At 33.0% G+C, this 12,927-nt stretch overlaps 1 long non-coding RNA gene across 3 annotated transcripts; it reads right to left on the reverse strand.

The window, feature by feature from the left end:
- Positions 1-7,140: 7,140 nt before the first annotated feature.
- On the reverse strand, positions 7,141-10,313 carry LOC107826053 (uncharacterized). Of its 3 annotated transcripts, XR_012697244.1 has the most exons (8): positions 10,163-10,313; positions 9,448-9,530; positions 9,033-9,105; positions 8,680-8,951; positions 8,465-8,559; positions 8,265-8,312; positions 8,077-8,144; positions 7,141-7,369 (listed from the first exon to the last, which is right to left on the reverse strand). It is a non-coding gene; the product is annotated as an uncharacterized LOC107826053 (long non-coding RNA). The 3 variants fall into 3 exon arrangements; XR_012697243.1 differs by having other exon boundaries at positions 8,077-8,312; XR_001657203.2 differs by lacking the exons at positions 8,077-8,144; positions 8,265-8,312.
- Positions 10,314-12,927: the final 2,614 nt, after the last annotated feature.

The following is a 12,927-nucleotide window of genomic DNA, read 5'->3' on the forward strand; positions in this document are numbered from 1 at the left end:
CAAGAAAGGTTCAATAGGCGTGATATAAGTTGGGTACAAGTTGGTGCCAAGTTGCTTGCAAGTTGTCTTCAAGATTTCCAAGATCCTATTCATGATTGATTTGGGACTTTCAAGATTCTATCCAAGATTGGTTTTAACTTATTTCCATATATTTTGGAACTAGATTTATTGCTTTCTAAGGTAGTTAAGGTTATGTTTTCCTTTTCCTAAGATTGTTGGAGTTACTTTCCAAGATTGACTTGGTTTTTGTTTTCTAGTATTTTTCCTTTTCCTAAGATATTTGGACTTGTTGTCCAAAGTAGTTTAGGACTTTATTTCCTTGTTTTTAGGTAGAAATTTCGTGACCCCCTCTCTATATAAAGAGGTGTCTTCTTTGTTTTTAGGTTTTAGATTATTATAGACTATTATCAATAAAACTTGTGAGATTTTTCTTGCACTCTTGTGTATGTCTACTCTTGGATTTATTCTTCAACCTTCAAGACTCAACTTAAGGTAGTAAGATTAAACTCTTTCAAAATCTTAGATCACTTCTAGGTATTCAAGAAAGGTGATAAGTTTAGGCTTATTGTTGTTCTTGTTATTTTAAAGGGTCGGGTTTCACAATCTATCTCTTGTTTTTAATTCTCTACCAAAGGCGATTAGTTCTTTGTTAGCTAATTGTTGTTGTTAGGATTCAACTTCAAGAATAGACTTCTTGAATTCAAGAAACTCTTTCTTGAATTCAATCTATCTTTAATTTTTCGTTGTTTTTTTTGTTTCTTTATTTTTTTTTAGCTTCCGCACGTTTCTTTATTTTCTTTAGTCATTCTTGGACCCTTATCGTGTTGTTATCAAGTGGTATCAGAGCATAGGCTAATCAAGATTTAAATCTTGATAATCTTAGGAGGTTCTTGAGCAAAATAAAACAAAAAAAAAACGAAAATCAGCTCAAAGAAAAGCATTATGGCTCATAATTATTTGTAGAATTCAAGTGTTATTTGGTTTCCATGTCAAGAAAGGAAACAAGAAGAGGGAATCTTAGTTCTTGAAGATTAAGGTAATTTCTTTTCTTATTCTTGTGAGTTTTGGGTTTCCTAAATTTTTTCCTTTTTTTTTCTACATAACCAATTCCTATTCTTCCAAGGTTTGGTCCTTCACTTTCCTTTTCTTTTTCTAACTCCATATTCTTATCACTAAGGGTTGTGACTAGTAAGGTTTATTAATAAATCTAAAGATTAACGGCCAAGAGTTGCTTTGAGTGGAAAAAGGCAAGAGAGGCGAGAACATTAGAGGAAAAAACCAAATTTGAGAGATACATAATCTTCTAATCTTTGTTCAAGATGTTTCAAACATGTAGTTATAGTGAAAGGAGGCGAGCTATGACTCAACAATTTGAAAAGTCAAACTTACAATATACCGAATGGAAGGAAGATAATGGTAAAATTATTTTTCAAACAAGAGCTAAAGTGATGTCTGCGATTTGTGCCCTTAGAATTGACAAAGAGTTTGGCTATAACTCAATTAACACTTATATGGTTGGAAAATTGAACTTGCCTTGTGTTGAGCATATTGAACTCTACTTGTTGAGAGGAGTAAAGGTAGATAAAAGAGGGTTATTACTATTCTCAATTGGAAGGTATGAGGATGCGATCTGGTGTGATGTGATTCCCATGAATAATTATCATATCTTATTGGGAAAGCCATGGTATGCCTATAGAAGAGCTTCATATAACATGGAAAATAATAGATACTCTTTTGAGGTTAACGGGAAAAAACTTATTCTTGGACCTTTGACTCCCTCACAAATTTATGAAGATGAAAAGACTGTTAAAGAGAATATGGAAAAATATGAGAGAGAAAAGAATGAGAGGAGTAAGGGAGTGCATGTTGACATCCCAAGAGAGGAAAAATGAGAGGTTGTATTGAGTGAAGAGAATGGGATGTCAATTGAGAAAAAGAGTGAGCTTGAGGGAAAAGAAAAGAGAGAAGGCAATGAGATAAGAAAAGTCTTTGAGGTAGAGAGAGAAAAACAAGAGGGTTCGAGTAAAGAAGAAGAAGAAAACTTTAGTGAGAGAAAAGAGGCTAAGGGTGAGGGAAAAGTTAGTTTTGTGATAAAAACCAAAGAGAGTGTAAGCAAGAATAAAATTTCTTTACTTCCTAACCCATTAACTCATTCTTGTTTAATTCTTGTGATTTTGTGCAACCACGTGTTGAAAGACCTTTTGAAAGGAAATGTGAGGCGCGAGTAATGGTGGCAAAGGATTCGGGTAGAAGTACTCTTCGCTCAGGTTGTTTTTCGTAACTTAACCCAAGTAGAACCTTTTTGCCTAGGGGGATCCAGCTCATTTTTCCCAGTAGAATTACTCTTCGCTTAGGTTGTTTTACGTAGCTTAACCCGGGTAGAATCTTTTCCCCAAGGGGATTCAGCATTGTTTCAGTAATACAGGGTGCCAACCCCTAGTTACATTTCCTTTTCAGTAATACATGGCACCAACCCCTGGTTACATTTCATTTCAGTAATACAAGGTACCAATCCCTGATTACATTTCCTCTTCAGTAATACAGGGCACCAACCTCTGGTTACATTTTATTTCAGTAATACAAGGTACCAATCCCTGATTACATTCCTTTTTCGTAATACAGGGTACCAACCCCTGGTTACTTTTTCTCACCAGTATCAGGGTACACCAATCCCTAACTGTGTTTTCCGACATAGGGGGTCTCCACTCCTTAGTTGATTTTTATTTTTTAGACATAGGGTCTTCACTCCTTAGTCTCCTTATCAGTATCAGGGTACATTATTCCCTATCACATTTTTCCAACATAAGGTACACCAATCCTTAGTCGAGGCACCATTTAGACAATCAGGGCACACCTTTCCTAAAGAATCATGTTTTCCTAGGGTACACCAATCCTGACTTTTTATTGCTTTCAATAATGAAGTAGTATAGAGTTTTGTTATAAATAACTCACGAAATTTTTCTAGTAAAAACTGGGGCAGAAAAATTTCGTTTGTTTGTTTGTTTTGGTGTCTGAGCAGGTTTTACCTCGAGGCATAGGTTCGAGATGACCGATAAAAGAAATCTCAATCCAAAATAAAGGAAAGAAAACAAAAGAAGTGAATCCAGAATGCAGAAGTGGATGAAAAGATGTGAACTACTCAGGACATAACTGAAGTCACGAGTATTTCATTTCCCGTTATCAGAAGAGGCCGTAGAAGAATGAACTGGCACATGCAGCGAGCAAACATCAAGGTTCAGATCAGAGTTTGCGTGAATAACCAGTCAAGACTTAAGATCAACTTTTAGAAAACTTATAGATATGAATCTTGTAACTCATAGCTGATAGGCTTGTTTATTCTCTTTTGATTTTGATGTAATAACATGACTATAGGCCAGAGTCTCGATGGAACCTCACTCGACTCTCCAACTCAAAATTCCATTCCTTTTCCTTGAACTACACGCAACGTGATTCCCTTATAATTCGGGATATGTAGGTCGTCCAAAACCATGACTCGGATGCACTCTTTTCTCTCTTCCCTTTTGAATAATGGTATGGACAAAAATTAGTCATATCGCTCATCTTTCTTTGCCTGAAAACACTTCATATTTCCAAGCAAAAAGGGGTATGTTGTGAGCACCTAATTTTCGACTATATTTAAAATTTTCATCACTTTGTTATAGTATTTAAATAGTTTGAAGTTTAATTTTGATATTTTAACTTTTATTCTATTTTTATTAGTAGGCTTTATTAGAGAATATGTAATATTTTTAACAAAGTCTATTACATAGAGGGCAAAAGAATTTATTTGAATCACGGACCAAATATAATAAAATTACTTCCTACCTTCCCTACACTATTTCTTTGTCTCATCACCCACCTACTACACTATTCACGTATCACATCTCATTCCCCTTTTACTATTCCCTTGTTCCATCACTCACCTACTACACTATTTACGTCCTTGCCCCATGGTTCATTTTCAACACTCCTCCTCTCATCTTTTCTTATTATATGTACACACACAAAAAAAGAAGAAGAAGAAGAAGAAGAAGAAGAGGGGATTACCTCCTTCTTCCCCAGCACAAAACACACAAAACCTCCATTAACACCCACCTCCAAATCAGCCTTAAACTATCCTTAAAATCCAGCACTCTTTTAGCTACAAAAACCAACTGAAACTACCCCCAAAACATAGCAAAAAATAACAACGAATCTCACCCTGAATTCCAGCAAAAAGCAGCCCGAAAATACAGCAAAAGCTGCCCAAAAATGTCACAAAATAGCTGCAAAACCTACCTCCATTAACGCCAATTTTCAGCTTCAAAACTGCCGCAAAAATACAGTGATTCTCTCTCCAAAAACTAGCTCGCAAACATCACAAAACCAGCAGGAAAAATCCACTCTTGGTCGCTAAAATCTGAGTGAAAACAGTCCGGGAAAAGTCCCCGACGAAGTCTTGGTTCGAGGTTCCGGCGTACGGTTAGTTACGAGTTGACGACGAAGGTCTCGTTTTTGTTTCTGGATCTCTTCACTTTGAACAAGATTATGTACGAGTAGAAGATTTTTTTCGTATCAATATATTTGAAAACCGTTGCATGTTCAAGGTCCGTTTCCATGCTCTTATCAGTATTTCTATTAAAGTTTCATGTTTTGGATTATCGGTGTGATTATGTGGTGTGTTTAACTGTTGAATCAATGTGAAAGTCTGAATGATTTATTGCTCTCTGCTTCATCAACGACAAATGATACTGTGTTTTGAATCAATCTTTTACTAAGTGCATATCTTGTTTAATAGTTACTCTTGTCAAGTGAGGTTCCTATGGCTTTATGTTGAGTGTGAGTATTAAGCATGAATTAAAAAAGTCAAATGAGCTATTGTTTGATTTGGTAGAGATCATGTTGGAGTTTAGCAAGCCTTCACTTTATTCCATTAATTTTCTTAAGTATAGATAAAGTAGAATGAATAAGTAGGATTTATTTTCTTGTCACATTATCAGACCTATACCCGGCATAATTGATACCTCTAGTAATCTTTAATAATCAATCTTACCTTTTCCGTAATTCTACTCCGTAACCTTTGAGCCTCACAATAATCCCAAACTTAACAAATAATTAAACAACTTTGAATAACGTAGTGTGCTTTAGGTGTGGCCAATAATAAATTATCGTGACTATGGGTACGGTTTTCGTGGCATAATCATGGTACGTAATTCCAAATTCGAGTGCACGCTTGTGTAACTTGACCTTAAGTGCAAAGTCATAATAAAATTATAATGTTATTTATAATGTAATTTTATCCTTCAATAATAATCAAGCAATGAAAGTGGACATAGGTAAAACATGAAAACCAATAAAATACAGTTTATCCAAAAATAATATAAGCCAAATGTAGTCAATAAAGTGACCGTGCTAGAACCACGGGACTCGGAGAATACCTTACACCTTCTTCCCGGTCAACAGAACTCTTTATCTGGACTTTGTTTTCGCAGACCAATAATAATAGAGTCAAACCTTCCTTTGACTAGGGATTCAAATAAAAGGTGACTTGGAACACCCAAAAATCAATTCCAAATGGCGACTCTGTAAATAAGATAATCCCTACTCAAGTTTGTCACTTTAATTGGAAAAACCCTTTAACTCACAAAAATCCATAAAACACAATATCTTTTTGGGGGTAGAAAAGGGGTGTGACAGTTCCATTGAAAAAATAAAATCCAACCGTACACAACTAACCGAATAACTACTATTTATACTAACTGACTTCTAACTCAATCATAGTTAGTATTATGACCCTAGTTAGCTAACTATGATTTAAATAACAAACTAACTACCACTAACTACTTTGCCCTGTATCACTACATTCCTCAATATAAGTGTTATAGTTGTTCTTATCCGTGAAAAAGGCAAATAACTTGGTAAAGGGTTCTCTATCATTAGGTTGAGTTGCAGATAGTTGGTCTGATAAATTCAGGGTTCACACATAGCTGTTATAAAGGTTGTTAAAGCTTAGGGTGCATCAGTTTTCGAGATTGATAAAGTGAGAACTTGGACCAACAATTGAGGCATAATTTATGATCAATAAATGTTTGATACAGACTCTTTATAGATTCACAATACACACAGAGTTGAGAGTATCATCGCTCGCAGCTGATAAGAATATTGCACTTCAGTCCAGTTTTGTTATTCATAAATGGCATTCGCTATGCTACTTTACATCACATTCGGCAAGTAAATAGCATAAATTGATTTTGGCAATCGAGTTAAAATAAATCGTAATCAATAAATACAACTTATAAATCGACGCATCGATAAATGCAATTTATAAATCACAATCAATAAAATGCGATTTATAAGTAAATGAGACTTAAAAATCGCAAACTAATTGAGACATGTAATTCTCTTAATCGCAATTAAGAATGCAACTTATAAATCTCTAAGCATTGCAAAGAAAAGATCAAACATATAATTGAATATCTTAATACTTTCATTCATTAAATTTTTCGATATTTTGTTGGCATAATCGATCTTGATTTTGGCTCCTCCATATATACATGGATGCTAATATATATAGAACTACTTTCTTAATGTGCAAAAGATGTTTTTTGTGAATTGGTGAATAAAATAATAGAGAAAGAAATAGCGAGAAAATATCAAAACCTTTTTACTAGGGAATCCAAAGCTCCAGAAGCTTCTTAGGCAAGCTCTATTTATCATCGGGGCGTGCTACAAGAAAAGGCTTAATTTGTGGGGGTTATTTTGTTAATTTGTGGCGTTTTTCAACCCCCACAACTTGAATTACGGCGGTTTTGAAAAACGCCACAGTTACGTTCGCCACGAGCATATTTGCGACAATTTTTTAAAACCTCCACGACAACCGTCACAAACACAACCGTCACAAATGTTTGTGACGGTTTTAAAATCAATTTGTGACAATTTAAAACCTCAACAATATGATCTCGATATTTTAAAAAAATAAATTTGTGGGGTATTAAACTACTAGAAAATAGACCTATTGCAACAGTCCCAAAACCGTTCCAATAGAGAATAAAATAGACCTATTGCAACGGTTTATTGGATTTAATGGGGGCTATTGCAACGGTTATTGAACTAAAGATGCACCCTTTTATTTAGTTGTTAATTATTTATCTAAACAAAAACTAATGCGCTAAAATTTATATAAATCACGAAAGGATACTATTATTCATAAACAAAAGCATCATCCAGAATATCCAGAGAGTAACATACATAGGTTCGCACATTAATTAGAAGTTGCAAAACAAAACAAAAATTCCAAAGTATCTAAACAAACTAATGTTTCATCAACAATCCCACGAGTCTAAATATCACCCTCACTGCTTCAATATACGCTTTAGCTTATTTGATCCACCTACAAATGATGACAAATAAATGTTAGCAAAAATTTTGAATGGTAAAAAGTAATCATTAAGTTTGAATTAGTCAGTAATGTGCTGCTAAATTTATCAAAAGTTACAAATCATGCCACATAAGTCTACCCATTCAGAGCACTTTGTTCCAGAACAATTATGCACTGTGAATGGAGCTCAGAAGAGGACTAAATATTCAAACATACAGATGTCAATGATTCAACATCAATCCTATAAACCAGTACACGCTAAAGAATCAAAGCGATGACCTTCTTCAAAGTCAAAACTATCTATAAGATATCTAGACCGTCTGACCTTGTCTACTTTTCATAATAAGTCATGTTGATCAGTGGCGGACCCAGGATTTTGTGCAAGCGGGTTCAATCTTAGAAGTATATAAATTTAGTCGTAAAATAGTAGCTGTCAAGTGGGTTCAAATAAAATATTTATGTAAAATTTACATCGTTTTAATCCTAATTTATACATATACACAGTATTATTTTTTGTGAAGCGGGTTCAGTTGAACCCGCTAGCCACCACTTGGGTCCGCCACTGATTGAACCCGTAGTTATTACACTTTATGCCTAATATAATATACTTATAATATGTTTCTATAATTATACAATGGATAAATACTGATGTTCACCCTGAAATAGCTTATGAAACAAACATAAGATGAAGGGAATCTGTTACTATAAAAAAGAATCACCTAATAATAAAATTTTGACAAGAAGCATCTGTTCTGTTTGGTGGGTGCTAAAAAACTTTGCCTGCAAACTATATTTCTATAAGATAATCTGAATTGAGGATTAGAAATTCCTTAAGAAGCTACAATTACATAATACATGTAAGAGACAAACTACTGATCAAAAACTTTAAGAAGTCCTTTTAACTTACATGCTCCAGCACAGTTTCTTCCGACCTTACTCTGGAATTTATGAAAATCTTTGGAAAAGGGCAAAAACATCAAGTGACAGAAAGTTACATCCTAGTAAATAGGATTAGATGACACTTTATATAACCTTAAATTAATTGGCAAGATGCATCAACACATTTCAATGTCAAATTTATAACATACGATAAAAGATAACTTTTACCAGTTCTCCATAAAATAACTCCAAAATATGATCCAGTCTTGCTTGATGTCTCACGAGGAAAGGCGCAGATGGTTTGTGTACTATTTTTTAGCACCCTGTGTAACACCATAGAAGTACATCACTTTCCAAAAATTCATTCTCTGTGAAATGGTAAGTATAAACTTCAAGCTAAAACAAAATCATTAACTCTAATTAAGTAGTTCAGCAGAATTCACCTCAAAAGCAACTGCATATTTTAACTTTAAATGAGTGCCAGCCATTGGCTTTTACCCATCGCTCTTACTATTCAGGACATAGTGAAATAGTGAATTCCCCTGTCTTTCTCATCTTCTGTCTTTTCCAACATAGCAATAGAACCGAAATGGATTTCACTCAACAGTTAAGAATGACAGAGAAGTATACAATCATTTGTTCTGAAGGCTGCCATTTTTTTGTTTCAATCCAACTGGATTCAATGCTGCAAATATTCTTCAATGGTTGTAGCTTCCTATAATAAAAAGTATGTTATATAAATTAAGTTTTCTCTAAAAAGAATGTCTAGCCAAAAAAGTTAAGAAACATAACTTACTCCTCAATGCTATCATACAACCCACCAAACCTTTGCACTGGTGGAGGATTTATCTTGCGATGTTGTGCATCACCTTGACATTATAAACAAAATGCAAGGCACAACAAAAAAATTATTGACCAATAAAATAAGAATCATTAAAATTTGATTTCCTGTAATTACATACATGATTTCCTGTTATTAAATTCAACTATCTAAAGCAACATTGAAGAGCATGGCAGAAAAGCCTGCACTGATAGAGCCCTTATTGCACAAGGATAGAAACAACTTGTCCGTCAAAGGATAAGAGTGACCGCCAAGTTGCACCAGTAATTAATTCATAGATAAATTGCTAAAAAGTACTATAAAAATAGTTCTGGATAAACAAAGTCCAAACACATTTGTACATGTAAACAAACTGCAAGGAATGATTTACCATGGTGATTAGCTCAAATCCTGGATGATTGATCCATTGCTTTAGAATACCCTTTGATTCAGTGGATAATTATATACAACAACCTGCACGTGGTATAAAACTTCATGTAATTGTACTCATATTTCATAAACAAGAATGCAGTAGTTGCATACATACAACATAACCCATTAGATGTCCTTTTAGACTAATTAAAGAACAAAATATTCTCAGATGTTGCAAAGTATTTACTTGAAAAGCTTCATGCAATGCATAAAATTAGTCATCCAAGATCCAAAGAATATAATCATCAAACCCCATAAAAGGGGAATAACACGAAATAGAAAAAATGCATAGCGTTGTACCGGGCACTTCACGATCCTAAGCACATAATCCATCTAATAACAAAAATACAGACAACTCCAATCATCCTTAAAGATAAAAGATCTTCCAAATACTACCTACTACAAATATACAACCTCTCAGTAGAGATCCTTCTTTTCAAAAGCCCGCACTCATTTCCTCCACAACAACGACTCTTAAAAGCATAAGATTTGCGATCGAACCTCGAAAACAGAGAAACCCACATAACAATTGAACCAAAATATAACCCAGTACTTGTAATAATACTTTAATCCAAATTCTAAAGGCATATCGTAAATAATTTCGGGTACGAACTCTACATTAGAAAGTAAATAAAGACGATTTAGAGCAAAGAAGAGTATGATAAAGTACAGACCTTTATTGTTCGGATTGCGCGAAATTATTTTGTAGAGATGATGTTGACGAGAGGGAATTGAGCCCTGCTATGAAGAAGAAAGGAAATTAAGCTCTAATTTCTGAGTTGGATAGAGGGATCTAATTGTACGCTTTGGAAAAAAGGGGGAAAAGTGAATTGTTATAAGAAAAATTAAATTATGGTAAATGTCTACCCTTTTTTAAAGAAAATCTCTTTCTTCTCTCTATCTCCATTTTTTTTTCATATTTTACTAAATTGCTTTTATTTCATAACAACACATCTTGTTCATGTTTTACTAAGTTGCTTTTATTTCATAACACGTTATCAGCACAATGCTCTAACCAACTCAGATTATGTGCTTTAATCGAATTTTATCTTCTTTCAACCGGAGTTAGTCAAATTTCTTTTCGTTCCAGTAAGCTTTACTTTTAAATTCTTATGTCAGCATATGTTTGATAATTCATGTCTAGCTTTGAGTTTACACTTATATGCAATATGACAACATGATAATCAAACCAAAAATCTTAATCTGCATATATGTGTGACACTTAGCTTCAATTATTTTTTTTATGCCTACATGGTTAGAAAGGAAAAAGAATTCCTAACACTTGTGTTCCATATATATTTGATTAGAGTACTGTTATCTTCTTATATCAAAATTAGCTTTAATATTTAGTAAAATTTATTTGTGAATTGAGTAGGATAAGTAGAAAATTATTTTTTACTATTTTAATGATTCATGCTATTAAAATATAATAATAATAATAATAATAATAATAATAATAATAATAATAATAATAATAATAATAATACTCGTAACTATTTTATTTTAATAAGATAAAATATTAGTACAAGAAGTATGTACTACACCAAATTTTTTATTTGTGATAGTTCTTATCAAATTAACATGTTGAATCATTTCTATATGGAAAGCATATAGTACTAGATAGTAGACGTAGATTTGTCCCCTAATTTTTCTTTGATTCCCTGATTAACCTAAAGGTTCTGCTATATTTCTTTGTTTTTCTAGAGAGCATAATACTTAGTTTCCACAAAAATATATGGTAGCTAGTAGTACTATATTATTCTATTTGATACATTATTTTTCTTTAATATTTTGGTCATATCACTTTCATCTTGAAGTAAGCTTATTGCAGCAAAGACCACATGTGAATTTTTAATATTATTTTATATTTTTATATATTTGTTTGACATTAATTACTTAGCTGATTTGAGTAAACGAAAAGTCTATTATTGAGAATTATATCCAAATGACATTATGAAGAGTTTAACTCAAAAAGTAAGCATTTCTTTCGTATTTGAAATTGTTTTTGTCCTTTGCTATTAATGATATCAACTTCAATGAGTTCAAGTCATAATGAACCATGAGGGTAAGACATCAGGATCAAGTCTTGATGCTCTATGATGATAAGAGTTGAGTTTGAGTCACAATTCATTATGGCCTAACATGCCTTTATATTGGCAAGATATTAGGTTTGAGTCCCACTATACCATATTGATGATATAATAATGACTAAAAAAAATAATATATTTTTCATGAAAAGGCATGAATATTGCCCCACTTGATTTGCTCCATTCTTGAAGTGAATGTGGTAGTGGCGCATAACAAGTCTAAATGAAGACAAGTGGTTGAATAATGAACGTTGGCGTTCCAAAGATCAAAATAATAATAATTATCACTATGATTATAAAAGGAGAACAATAAGGGTTCTCAAAATAGTCCTTCAAAATGTGAAGGCAATGTTTACCATCAAATTGATATGAAAAATAATAAAGCACGGCGTTGATTATGATCCAAAGAGAATGTGACTTGTGATAAGCATTAAGAATGCAGACTCATTCCTAAAGGTGAATGTGGCTATATATGATAAAAGTAATGAATAAAGACTTGCAATGCATGATTAGATGAATACCACGCAACTCACCTCTGAGGAAGGTTTGAGTGAAATAAAGAGAATAAATATTATTGTATGGTTACATGAATATGTCATTGGTCGCGTACATGTGATACGCCAAAACATATTTTGGTGTGCCTTATAAAAGGTTATTAAAGGCAAAATTAAAGCAAGAAGTGATTTTCCTTATGATGATTTTAACCATGACAATTTATTAAGTTATAAGTTTCTCCGTAAAGGAGACATTTACCATATGAATAGTGTGACAAAAGATCTTGTAGTACAAAAGTTGTTAAGAGCTCCGGAAAAATTAATTTGTTACTACCCGGATGAATAAAATTATTCACAACATTGATATTGTAAAGTCTCAAAAGAAACTTTTTGAGTTTCAAATGTACAAGTCAAAGTGATTAGCATTTTGAGACTATAAATGAATGAAATATTAAATATCTTCATATTTCTATAATCATAACGGGTAAATATAAAAGATTACCCGATTTTCTTTCTATTTGTGCTGCACAAATATAAGCATGATGATGGAATCATATGTCACAAGCAAACTAGAGGTTTACTGAAATAAATATTAGTTGGCATGACCGATTGACCATCTCGATTCAATTATGATGTGAAAAATTAATTGATAATTACATTGGCATATATTGAAGAAATATAAGATTCTTCAAGAATTTTTCTGTGCTGCTTATTCTCATGATATACCAGTTAAGGTTGGGATTGAATCCCTTGATTTCTGGAACGAATAAAAGGTGATAAATATATGAGCCCAATCACCTTCCACGTGGACCGTTTACTATTATATGATTTTAATAGATGCATCTATTCTATGGTCAC

Source organism: Nicotiana tabacum, chromosome 12 (genome assembly GCF_000715075.1).
Source record: "Nicotiana tabacum cultivar K326 chromosome 12, ASM71507v2, whole genome shotgun sequence".
Taxonomy (NCBI): domain Eukaryota; kingdom Viridiplantae; phylum Streptophyta; class Magnoliopsida; order Solanales; family Solanaceae; genus Nicotiana; species Nicotiana tabacum.